Source organism: Stylophora pistillata, chromosome 5 (assembly GCF_964205215.1).
Source record: "Stylophora pistillata chromosome 5, jaStyPist1.2, whole genome shotgun sequence".
Lineage (NCBI taxonomy): Eukaryota > Metazoa > Cnidaria > Anthozoa > Scleractinia > Pocilloporidae > Stylophora > Stylophora pistillata.
The window spans coordinates 8912617-8924673 of NC_142523.1; the positions used below are offsets into that span (position 1 = coordinate 8912617).

Consider the following 12057-nt stretch of genomic DNA (forward strand, 5'->3'; position numbering starts at 1 on the left):
AGCGCTCTCTACTGCGAGGATCGTGCATCATACGTAAAAACAGCCATGATTTAGAAGCAGAGGCAGATTTACATATGAAAAACGTGACAGCTAAGTCAAGCTCCGTTCCCAAGAGACCAATTGCCAACAATTCCCTTGTCAAAGAATCGATAACAACAACAGAGAGCGCACATTTGGACTGCGGTCTAAAAACATCTAAAATCAGTCCTGATCTACCGCAATTTGATGTGTGCCCCTCGGAAATCAAGGCCAAGAAGTGGGGAAATATCAGCCACCAAAGATTTTGCGAGGAAATAAATAATATCTATAATGAGGTTGTTCATTTCCGAAGAAATATTTTCAATCTACCGTCGGGCAGAGCGGGTAAACATTTCATCGAGCAGCTGACATTTTGGCTGAAACAATTTAACTCCAACTCAGATCTCAATTCGATCGCTTCAGTAATTCTACAAAAACCTTTGGCAACCTCCAAAAGCAAAGAGCACAGTGTAGCGGTAGAGCGGAGATTAGCTCTCTGGAGACAGGGTGACTTGAATATGCCAAAGCAGGAGATAAGATTCATTCAAGATAGGTTTGTGAATTCTGAAAGGTCCAGATCGTTTGAAGACATCTCAAAAACGTTTGCAAAGTTAGTCTTTCAAGGGAAACTCACGGCAGCGATCAAATTGCTGGATAAAGAGAGCTCATCGGGTTTCTTGAATCTGTCAGAAGAAGTATTAGCTCAATTGAAAGAGAGACACCCTCTTCCCGCTGAAATCGAAGAGGAGTGTCTCCTGCACGGTCCTGTAGACCTCGTTCCACCCGGCATATTTGATCTAATCAGTGAGCAGTCGATCTTGGACTCCGCCCTGAAAACTAAAGGTTCTGCTGGCCCTTCCGGAATGGATGCCGAACTGTACCGTCGAATTCTCTGCACAAAGAACTTTGCAGCAGAGGGAAAAACACTAAGAGAAGAGATCGCTACTCTGACGAGAAACCTGCTAAAGTTCAATTACCATCCCTCCCTACTTGAAGGCTACACTGCTTGTAGACTGATACCGCTGGATAAAAACCCAGGAGTCAGACCAATCGGAGTGGGAGAGGTCTTGCGCCGCATAATCGGCAAAACCACCTCTGCAATGTTTAAGGAGGAGATAAAGGAGGCAGCTGGCCCACTGCAAGTTTGTGCAGGTCATAGCACTGGATCAGAAGCAGCCCTACACGCAATGAGTCAGGTTTTTAATGAGGAAGGGACGGACGGAGTTCTATCAATTGACGCGACTAACGCGTTCAATCAGATGAACAGGGCGGTGGCCATGCATAACATTAGGATCGCATGTAAAGAAATCGCCTTAAATATCATTAACACGTATAGAAGCTCTTCTAGGCTGTTCATTAATGGCGGAGGCGAGATCCTTTCCCGAGAGGGTACTACCCAAGGTGACCCGCTAGCAATGCCTTGGTATGCAATTAACACCGTTCACATGATCACTAGTCTCAGGGCATCAACTCCCCAAGTCAAGCATGTCTCGCTGGCGGATGACTCTGCGGGTGGAGGGAGTATAGAGTCACTCTATCAATGATACAAGAGTTTATGTGAGGAAGGGAGAAAATTTGGCTATATCGTTAATGGTGCTAAAAGCTGGTTAATTGTTGAGACCAGTGATCTGGTAGAGAATGCAAAGAAGGTGTTTGGCAATGAAGTGAACATAACGCTCGAAGGACGACGTCATCTCGGTGCAGTCATCGGATCAAAAGAGTTTAGGGATCAATATTGTCAAGAGAAAGTTGATAAGTGGCTCAGAGAAATGGAGTCCCTCACTGAGATCAGCAGGAGTCAGCCCCATGCTGCCTATGTCGCTTTCACTAAAGGATTTAAATCGAAATTCACTTATTACTTGCGCACCATAGAATCGTTTGAAGAGTACGTGGACCCCATCGAAGAAGTGATTCACACTTCCTTTCTTCCTTCGTTATTCGGGCTAGCGGAACCTCTCCCCGAAGAAGTTGAGGAACTTGTCAATGTATCACCTGCGCAGGGTGGGATTGGGATTCCTGATCTTAAGCGTGAAAGTCCGAAGCAGTTCAAAGCCTCGTGAGATATAACAGCACTACACGTCAATTCTATTGTTACTCAAAGCTCCACCATTCCAGCACGAGAGTTGATGGAGGAAAGGAAGCGTGAAATCAACGCTCAAAGAAGAGCCGCTGCAAAGTCCCGGATTGACAGGATTGATGAATCGTTGTCTCCTGATCTACACCAATCAGTGCAGCAGACAAAGGACAAGAGAGCCAGCTCTTGGCTAAACGCAACTCCAATCGAAGAACATGGACTGGTTTTAATCAAGCGGGAGTTTAGGGACTCCCTTTGCCTCCGCTACAACCTCCCTCTGCCTAATCTCCCTAGCTACTGTGCATGTGGAGAAATCTTTACTGTCAACCATGCTTTGTCATGCAAGAAGGGAGGTTTTGTTGCCCAGAGACACGATACAATCCGAGATCTACTGACTTTACACATCAGTAAAGTGTGTAGAAATGTGGAGACAGAGCCACTCCTGCAACCGCTGGACAATGAAGTTTTTAACCTGCAGTCAACTGTCACAAGTCGAGAAGCGAGGCTGGACATGAAGGCAGGAGGCTTTTGGACACCAGGAGTAACAGCATTTTTCGACGTACGTGTAACGCATGTTAACTCCAGGTCCAACCAGGGCAAGTCCACAGCTACGATCTTCAAAGAGCAAGAAAACGGGAAGAAGAGGAAATACAACCAGAGAGAGATGGAGGTGGAAATGGGAACTTTTACACCGTTGATGTTTGGTACAAACGGAGGCTTGGGACTTGACTGTCAGAACTTTTTAAGAACCCTCGCAAATAAGCTTTCGAACAAGAATAATGAACCCTGTGCCAGCGTCATTTCCTGGCTACGAATACAACTTTCATTTGCCATATTAAGAACTGTACACAGATGCGTAAGAGGTTCTAGAGTTCCGTTGAAATCACGCGAGGTCGCAGAAGACTTCACCCCCGCTGCAGCTGGTCTACATCTGCACTCATAATTTTTAGGTCTTTATTATTTTAATAGTTTTTCCTATTTAGTAAATGCTAAATTTTTTCCTTTCTCGTATATTGTAATCAGTCCTCTATCGTGAACATTAATATTAATTATTTTAAAAATTTGTAAATAATTAGATATATGGTTTAAAATTGTAAATAATTGCTATCATTATTATTAAACGAAGTGGGCCAATTTTTATTATAATTTTTGTAAACACTTTTAGTGATTATAGTGAATAAAGGTTTTGTTATTATTTTAATAAAGTTTTTATTATTATTATTGTTATTATTATTATTACCTGAAAGGGCAAAGAGAAACTATTATTCACCAATTTTCTAAAGTGGTTCAGTTAGGTTATTTATAATTCCTCAAAAAAAAAAGTCAACAACAATACTGAAGTTGTCACCCTAACGCCATGCAAAGGTTTTCGTAAATATCTTTAACGCCTATTCATAGAGGATTCCTCCCTAAGACTCAACTCTTTTTAATCCACCGCCACGAGGAAAATTCTCTCTCCACCAAACATTTACTCGCCTCCGGCTTTCCAATATAATACATTGATAAGTTTAACCTTTAAAAGTGTTCCAAGTAAGATCTATTACGGTCGATGTAGCATTCTTTCATCTTAATAAGCGTACGTGCTATGATAAAACAACAACTACAAGTTGTAAACTCCTTCCCAGCCTCACCCTGTGTCCGTCGAGAAAATAATTTGGCCAGCTGTCATCAGTCCTTGGTGGGTCTTCAATAAAAAACAATTCTTAGGTGCTCCAGGCCATCTTCGACTGTTAGAAATTACTAATTTATGAGTTTTTAAGGTCTTTCAGGGAAGTGAAGCTGTTAGATCACAAGGAACACCAAGATGTAAATCAACCGAGGGATTCACAGGTGTTCTCTCCCCACGACTTAAAACTTGGGAACGAGGTCAAAGTAAATTCACGCAGCAAGGTTCTAGAAGTTGACACTGAATTTCAATAAAGTTTTTGTAGTTTATAGTCTTACCAACTACGTGCCAGATTTTCATAATAAATATATATTTTATGTTTTGCCTTTAGAAGAAATTCACTACCTACGTATTTTTTTGCGTATCAAAAACTTCAATTCGACGGAAAAAAAAGAAAGCCCTAGTAGAGAATCTAGGGTTCAAACATACTTCCTTAATTTTCTCTCATAATTTTTTGCAGCATGCAGTTGAAGAGGTTATGCTCTGAGCAAATATCAGAAAACATAAAATCAACTCATAGTAAAGTATAAACAGCGTTCTGGGACGTTCTCTATTCTAAGTAACAAGTTCTCATGGGGTTTGACAGAGGAATGTGTGGATGACGGCGCGGGAATCTTCTCTATTTTTGTGTCTTACAGAGGTGTCCTTCGAGAGAGACTTTTGTAGTAGAGTTGAATTCTACAGCAGGCATATAAACTTACAAACAATTTGAAGCTTGTGGTCAAAAATATATTTCAATAAATAACATCATTGTCCTTAAGAGTTCCTCTCAACAAAGACCTCTATGAACGCCAAACAATTACCTTTGTCCACCATATTTACAATTAAGCATACTTCGATACAAAAAAATAAATTATTCTCCTTTTAAATATGTAAAATTCATCTTTCTCTGAGTCTTTCCGTCACGAGTCTTCTGTCAGCTCTTGAAAGGTCACTTGCGATAGAAAGCTACAATAGATCAAGAAAGAAAGTTGTTAAAATGATGGCGAAACTGAGGTGGCTGGGCGTAATTCTAGAGTCTTAGTGGCTGATTGCCGGGCGTTACTAGGTGTTTGTTCACCATGGTTCCTCATAGAGATCTCGTGATTTGCCTGACATAGCCGTAAGTATAATTTGGTTTCATCACCTGAGTTGATAATGGAAACTAGCCACCATAAAACAGATTTCGAAGCTGACGTTTCGAGCGTGAAAAAAAAAAAAAATAATAATCGATTTAAGCGCGCCGTACGAAACTCTGGGAGTGAGGTACACGAGAAATGGAATTTCTGACGTTTGAGTGACATGGGAGCGAATTAGTCTGAAAATTCTATTCTGATGGCACGTTGAAGAAGTTTGCGTGGCACCGTGAAAGTTTCCGATTATTTAAGCGTTTCGCGGGAAAATTAAGTCTATCTCGGTCAGTCAGTCGCATGTTTGACCACTTTATTTTTTTGTGTTTGTTGTAATTTTCGTTTTCGACCTCCCTGTAAAATGTCATTACAATCACTGAGTTTTTCTGGCGAAAAGTAGTGTAACGAGGTTAGTTTACCCTTTCCTCGGGGCATTGTGCTGCTGCGTTGAATGAGGAATACGTTTCCACATATTTTTTGGCCACATCTAAAAAGTGGGTTTTTAGTGGTTTTTCTTATCTGGCGTAGCAAAGGTTCTTTTTGTAGAACCCCTAGCTTCACTGAACACAAGTTGAGATTGTGTCAGGATGTGTACATTGCAAGACTGACTGACTCATCCTAAATAACCTTTTCACATTGAATGTCTCACGTAAGTTTTACAAAAGAATGTGGTACTTTTCATGCACCTCACCAAACTTATCAACTTACCCTCTCAAATGTCACATGATCAGGAGGTAAATAACACTCCAAATGGTGGTAATGTTTCTGCCTGTACTGACGATATCCATGATCGGTGAACGAAACAACCCACCTTAGAGTCCTGTGATTAAAACACATAGGGCCAGTTATTTACACGAGGTCGAACCCAAACCGCGGTCTTACGCAAGCAGGGGGCCATAAGTATTCTCTGTAAGAGAATGTTTTCATTAAATAAATGTCCTTCCACTATTAGCTTTCGGCTTTCGGGCGTGAAAGGACCTCAATAGGGTAAACTGATGGCAATTAAATGGCTTAAAACGTGAGCCGTCTAGCGTACAAATTGACAAGTTTTAATCGTTGGGGGAAAGAAAAGTTAACCATAAAAACAATTTCTGGTGAAAGCCGTAAATTTGCGAAAATTTTAACCATTAGCCATAAAAGCCACCATTGAGACCCTCGTGTAATGGACCAGGCGGGTGGGGGAGGGGAAGGGGGGGCTGGTACGTATTCTTAGGAACAACAAATTACCTGTTTGGAATGAGGCTGCCGCAAGTTCTGCATTGTGCTCGACCACTACGCGCATGCTCGACACCGTAAGAATAATCAAAGTAGTCAGACTCCTTGAACAAAGAAGTGAAAAACAATTAAATCACCCATATTCTGATTTTCAAAATAAAAATATGATCGTGTAGTCTGATGGTCATGCAAATGACTATTGTTGGTAGCGGAAGTCAACATCAAAGCCATTCAACGCTCACTGCGACTTACGCTCAGATCGTGGAAACGTCAGTTATTACCAACTACAACAGTCTTTATGTGGACTTCTCCCCCCGGGATGATCAGACCACACGATCAAACAATTTCCTGGCAAAATACGCGTAACTAGTCATATTTTCACTTCAGAAAACGCACAGTACCCTAAATCAACAACTATGCAGCAAGTTATTTTTTCAGTGTGACAAAAGAAAGAACTTAGTGTACAAAAACACTTTCTGTCTCTTCTAAACAGCAAGCAGCCTACGTAACAATTCTAGTAACGTTTAGCTCTAAATACCCTTGCTGAGATATTTCGGCCCTTTCTCCAGATCCAGTCACAGTCCCTCTCGGTCTAACGACTTGTACAGAGTTGGGCTGAGAGGAGATATGAAGGATAGACTTTGACAGTTGTGTAAGATTACCAAATAGTCCAAATACAAGATGACAAAAACAACTTGAATCAACAGTACCTCTTCTGAATAATTCTCACTGTCACTACCTTCTTGATCAGATTCACTATCACTGAATTGAAAAAAGAATCAAAGCAAATTTTAAATGAAGAAATTTATGATCTATCTTACGTTTAGACAAAAAGTTGCCTTTACGAAAAAAACACAACTGAACCAGCCCTGACCTTGTTGATGAAGCAGGCACAACTTTCTTTGGAGTTTTCTTTTTTGCTTCTTTGCTAATCTCCTATAAAGGAAAGTGAAATAAGATTAAAAAGTACTAATGGTTAATTTTTTTCCTTTGATTTTCTTGCCAAGATCTTTGAAGATCTTTTATTTTCTTGCCAATATCTCCAAGGATCTTTCACTTTCTTGCCAAAATCTTTAAGAATCTTCTATTTTCTTGTAAAGATCTTCAAGGATCTTTTATTTTCATGCGAACATCTTTAAAGGATCTTTGAAATTCTTGACAAGACTTCTTGGAGATCTTTGAAGATCCATAGAAGAACCTCAAAGATCTTGACAAGAAAATGAAAGATCCTTGAAGATCTTGGCAAGAAAATGCAAGATCCTTGAAGATCTTGGCAAGAAATTGCCAGATCTTTGAAGATTTTGGTAAGAAAATGCAAGATCCTTGAGGATCTTTAAACAAGCATTGTGAAGATCCTCAAAGAATTATCAGGGATATTCATGAAGAAACACAAGAGAACCCTAAAGGTCCTCATGAAGATCTTTACTGATCCTTAAATATCCTCCAAAGATTTTCACCAGGGGCCCACCATTGTTCTGTTCCACTAAGGTGAATAATTGTAAGTGTATTTGCTTTACTTTTGTTTGAAAGAGAAGAAAAATGCTACAAGAAAGACATGTTTCATTTCACCAAAATTTGTCAAAGATCAAATACAAAACTTAACCTGGACAGCAAAAGTTGAAGATTTTTGTTTCAAACAACGTACTACTTACCTGAATTTTTAGATGCCTCTCTCCCAGTTCTTCTGGAGAAAGAACTTCTTCTGCTACTTTGTTTATTGTATTGTCTAGCACCTGGAGGGTCAAACAGAAAGCTCAACAATTACCCACTGTCATAACAACTAAACTCTTGATTCTGGTCAGCAAAGTACTGGAAAGGTCACAGAAATGGAAAAAAAATCTGTTTACATGTGAATAAGAATTAAGTGCAGCTCAGCATGTTGAACTCACATAGATTCCCTAAGACCATGCAGAAACAGAGTTAAGTCTTGACAGATGAGCATATAGATCAGAAACAGTATTTTAAAAACTGCACCCCTATTCCAGGATGTCACACTTTGTCAAAACATTAAGGCTGACCGTGAGAATGTCTAATAGGATACAAGTACAATTCACTTAGACTTTCACTTAATGAGAATGTCTTATAGGATACAAGTACAATTCACTTAGACTTTCACTTAATGAGAATGTCTTATAGGATACATTTAGTACAATTCACTTAGACTTGCACTAGTTGGGCAAGCAAAACTGTTGAGAGAAAAAAGGCCTGATTGACTTATGATAGACTACAAGGTTCCCCTTCCAAATTGTCATGTATTACCTGACAAAAAAATAAAAAGAGAGAGAAGTTGGTGTTCCATCAAAAATTAACTTAGGGGTCTAGTCTACACCTCTCTAACTGTTACCTCACCTTCACTGGTACAGGATACTTGAGTTGAGCCTTTGCTCTACAGTTTGGACAGTCTGTTGAATGACTAAGAAGAAACAGGAAATATAACTTCAACACTTTATGGTCCCTAAACAAAATTCTAAAATGTGATTGGTTAGCACCTCAATTTAAGCACTGAACTGGGCACCAAGTGAGTTCACACATCATGCCTTTGCAACTGAAGAGAACACAAAAACTGTGCCTTGGTTCTTTTCCTCACAGAACACAAGTACACAATTATTTTTTTATAAATGCCTCTGTTTAGCAAATGATTATTTTTATATTTCTCAATAAAAAAATTATACTCTTACCATGCAGCGAGGATAAAATAATGTATTGTAAAATAATTTGACGTGACTACTGTAAATGGATTTACCTTAACCCTAACATCAGTGCATATTCTCCATAGTTACTGTTCTTTATACATTCCCTAAGGTGCTGATAAATATATCTTATTAGACGTTTTGTTGTGTAGTATTGCTAAGTATTTTTACAAGTTGTGCCGCATTTTGACGAGCCCGTAGGGCAAGTCAAAATACAAATAACGAGTAAAAAATACTCAGCGATACTACACAACAAAACGTCTAAAAAGTTATTTATTATCCAACATGCCAGACTGTTATTTTAGTGCGGGCGAATTTTGTGGATATATATTTTCGGGGAGTGTGTGACAGAAGTATGCAAAGCGGAATGGAATTGGCGCTTTGTCGTGTCGCTGTTTCTATTTTCTTCATTAAATGAAGAAATTTTCTGGTCGTCAAGCTGTTTTTTTTCATTCCATTCATCTTATGAACTTGGACTTATGAACTTTGCCAGCCATTCTGACTCTTCGTTGTCGGAAATATGATTCAAATTGTCCGCCACTTTTTTTTCTCATAACGACAATCCAATTCTTCATTTGCGCGATGCGAGAAAACCCGTTTAACTGGTACTACAATAGATGAGTTCAAATACCGCGTGATATTTGTACTCATCTATGGTGTTATTTGTACTCGTCTAGGTGTAGTTGGATAATAAGGAGAGTTTATTCAACAATGAAGAGCTTATCTTTTGTTGGTGACCATTTTCTTAATTCTCCTGACATTTATGTGTGATACAGGGATGATATGGTATGGAGAAAATAGATGTTAGTCACTCTTGGGGATCAACAGTTAAGATGAATTTTGAAATGAAACCAAAAATATTCTGTAACATGTCTTACCAAAGCCAGTCCCTGATACAACCAAAACAGAACGTGTGTGAGCAAGGCAAAGTGTGTGCCAATACCATGAGTTCGCGACAGATACAGCAAAGTAACTCCTCATTTAAATCTTTCAGGCACTTCTTTGATCTGCTGTCATCTACCAGTTAAAAGTAAAATTTAACACAAGCCCTGTTAATGCCATAAACAATTCTCCTTGTGTGTTCTTCTAGAGGCAAACTTGGCAATTTGGATGGAGAAGATAGCATTCTATCAGAACTGAGGGGAGAATTTAACATGTTCCCTAGCTAAACAACTACTAATTTAAAATAAATATAATGCCATAACCATTTCTCCCTGTGTTCCATTTGAGAAACACCTAAAGTAGGTATCAATTTTAATGGAGAATATAGCTTTCTATCAGAACTGAGGGGAGAATGACTGAGTACTAAAGAATTAACAGGGAAGTGTGATGAAATGCTGGGGAATAACCTTGCAATGGACTAACATCCCATCCGGGGGGGGGGGGGGAGTAGTGATACTCCTAGTTGCTTCATGCTAAGAAAACCAGGATAATCTCCCACTGGATGAGTCACTTAGCTCCAGTACATACTTAATCTACCTTTTTTTTTACCAGAAATGACCCTAATGGCTTTTTTTCCACATATTCCTTCATTACATAGAATGCCTTCTGAGGAGAGTTGCATCATACATCATGAAATTCTGTTTGATTCACCTCTTGGAGTTAAATGTACCTTTGTTCATTTTAACTTCTTCCTGTGGATCAACCTTTTGATCACCTTCCAAACCCTAAAAAATATTCTATTAATGGTTATGAAAGTGGCCAAAAACACTGTGCAGTATAATTAGATGCTAATATACCTTAAAGAATAAATAATTTTAATTAATAAATGTACAATTTATGTCTTTTAAAGGAGAAGAATGCTCCTCAAACCACATATCTCTACCATAAAGGTATCATGTGCTTCCAAAAAAAAGCAAAAACAGCTGTTTCCCTTACTGTTAACATTGATTGCCAAAAGATGACAAAAATAGTATCCAGACTTAACTGAACAACACATTACTGTCCTGAACAACACTTAACCTGTTTCATATTATTAACTGTAGTAATATCCCTTTCTTTATAATTATCTTTTCAGTTTTTAGCTGAATCAAGCACGTAATTAAAGTTGATAGATAGAAAGACTGGCTTGGTTCCTAGTAATATTCTTATCCAACCCTATCACGTTCAGAGCACCAATGGAGTGTAAGACTATGTTAGAAGACCTCCGTCCGTTACACCCAATATGGCGTCAGTTTTTTTTAAGTGCAATTTGATGTAGAATTCCCTGGATTTAGTAATAAATTTCCTGAAAAATTACTTGAAATTCTTGAAAATTGAACAGGTGGAAGAATACTCCTCAGGTTTGGAACTTTATTTCATCTGTCATGCTCAACATAAAAGAGAAAACACAGTATAGCTACTTTCTCTAAGAAGATGCTCCATTGCAATTCAGTCCCTTTCCCCTCCCCCCTCAGCAGTTCATCAAGTTCCCCTTACAGCTTTGTCTGTTAGCCATTCACACTCTTGGGTGGGGAGAGGAACTGTGAGAGCACAATGTGTCATGTCCTCGAACACAATAAAATTGCCTCTCTCTGGGCAACTTATAAACGGTTACCCTTCTACTACAGTACATGAATTCTTCTCCCCTTATTTCCATAAGACTTCTTATAAGACTTCATTATTCTAGCATATTTCTAGGATCTAAAAGCAGACAGCCCCCCTTTAAAATTTTTCACCTCTCTTTCTAGTCCGCACTCCTTCCCTTGGGTCCAGTAGCCCTGCTAACACTTTTCAAAGTACCCCTACCTCTGTAGTTCACTTGGTGATACAGGCTTTTTCCGTTTGCTTCGCCTTCGCACACTCCCATCGCTAGTTCCTTCTCCAAAGGAGCCCACTTCTTCAGAATCATTTTGGCAGACCTCACTAAAAACATAAACAAGTTCCGAATCGTACGCTGACAAACTCTGTCCTTCTTTCGTTTTAGCTCCTGCACCTCCGAAGACAACTACATCACCATCGCAAAGGACAGCAGAACTACGCTTTGTTTTGTTTACCAGCAGCCCGTTCAGTCCTTGAGAATTAATCCTGAACCTTCCATCGTTGAAATGAATTTCAGCGTGAACACGACTAATCATTAAAGGACACATGGCACTGTCCATAACAACATCCGAGTTTTCACGACTGCGTCCGAGACGAGTGACAGTCGGTTTTAGCAAAATTTTTTTCGGTTGCAGAGATGGATCATAGGATTTCCCTTCGACTTTCTGCAAACAAAGCATTTTTCTACTCTGATTTCAGCATGCAAAAGCCTCTAATAACAGTTCAAGATTCTTGCAGTGTTCTTGGAGAACTGCAAGGGGCGAT

At 39.3% G+C, this 12057-nt stretch overlaps 2 pseudogenes across 1 annotated transcript; one reads left to right on the top strand and one right to left on the bottom strand.

Moving 5' to 3' along the window:
• Window positions 1-40: 40 nt before the first annotated feature.
• LOC148730115 (uncharacterized) lies at window positions 41-3226 on the top strand (annotated as a pseudogene).
• Window positions 3227-4473: 1247 nt separating this feature from the next.
• On the bottom strand, window positions 4474-12057 carry LOC148730116 (uncharacterized; annotated as a pseudogene). Its single transcript, XR_016000992.1, has 10 exons — window positions 11500-12057; window positions 10385-10439; window positions 9651-9789; window positions 8432-8495; window positions 7735-7815; window positions 6957-7018; window positions 6793-6844; window positions 6095-6186; window positions 5576-5687; window positions 4474-4706 (listed from the first exon to the last, which is right to left on the bottom strand). The product of XR_016000992.1 is annotated as an uncharacterized LOC148730116 (transcript).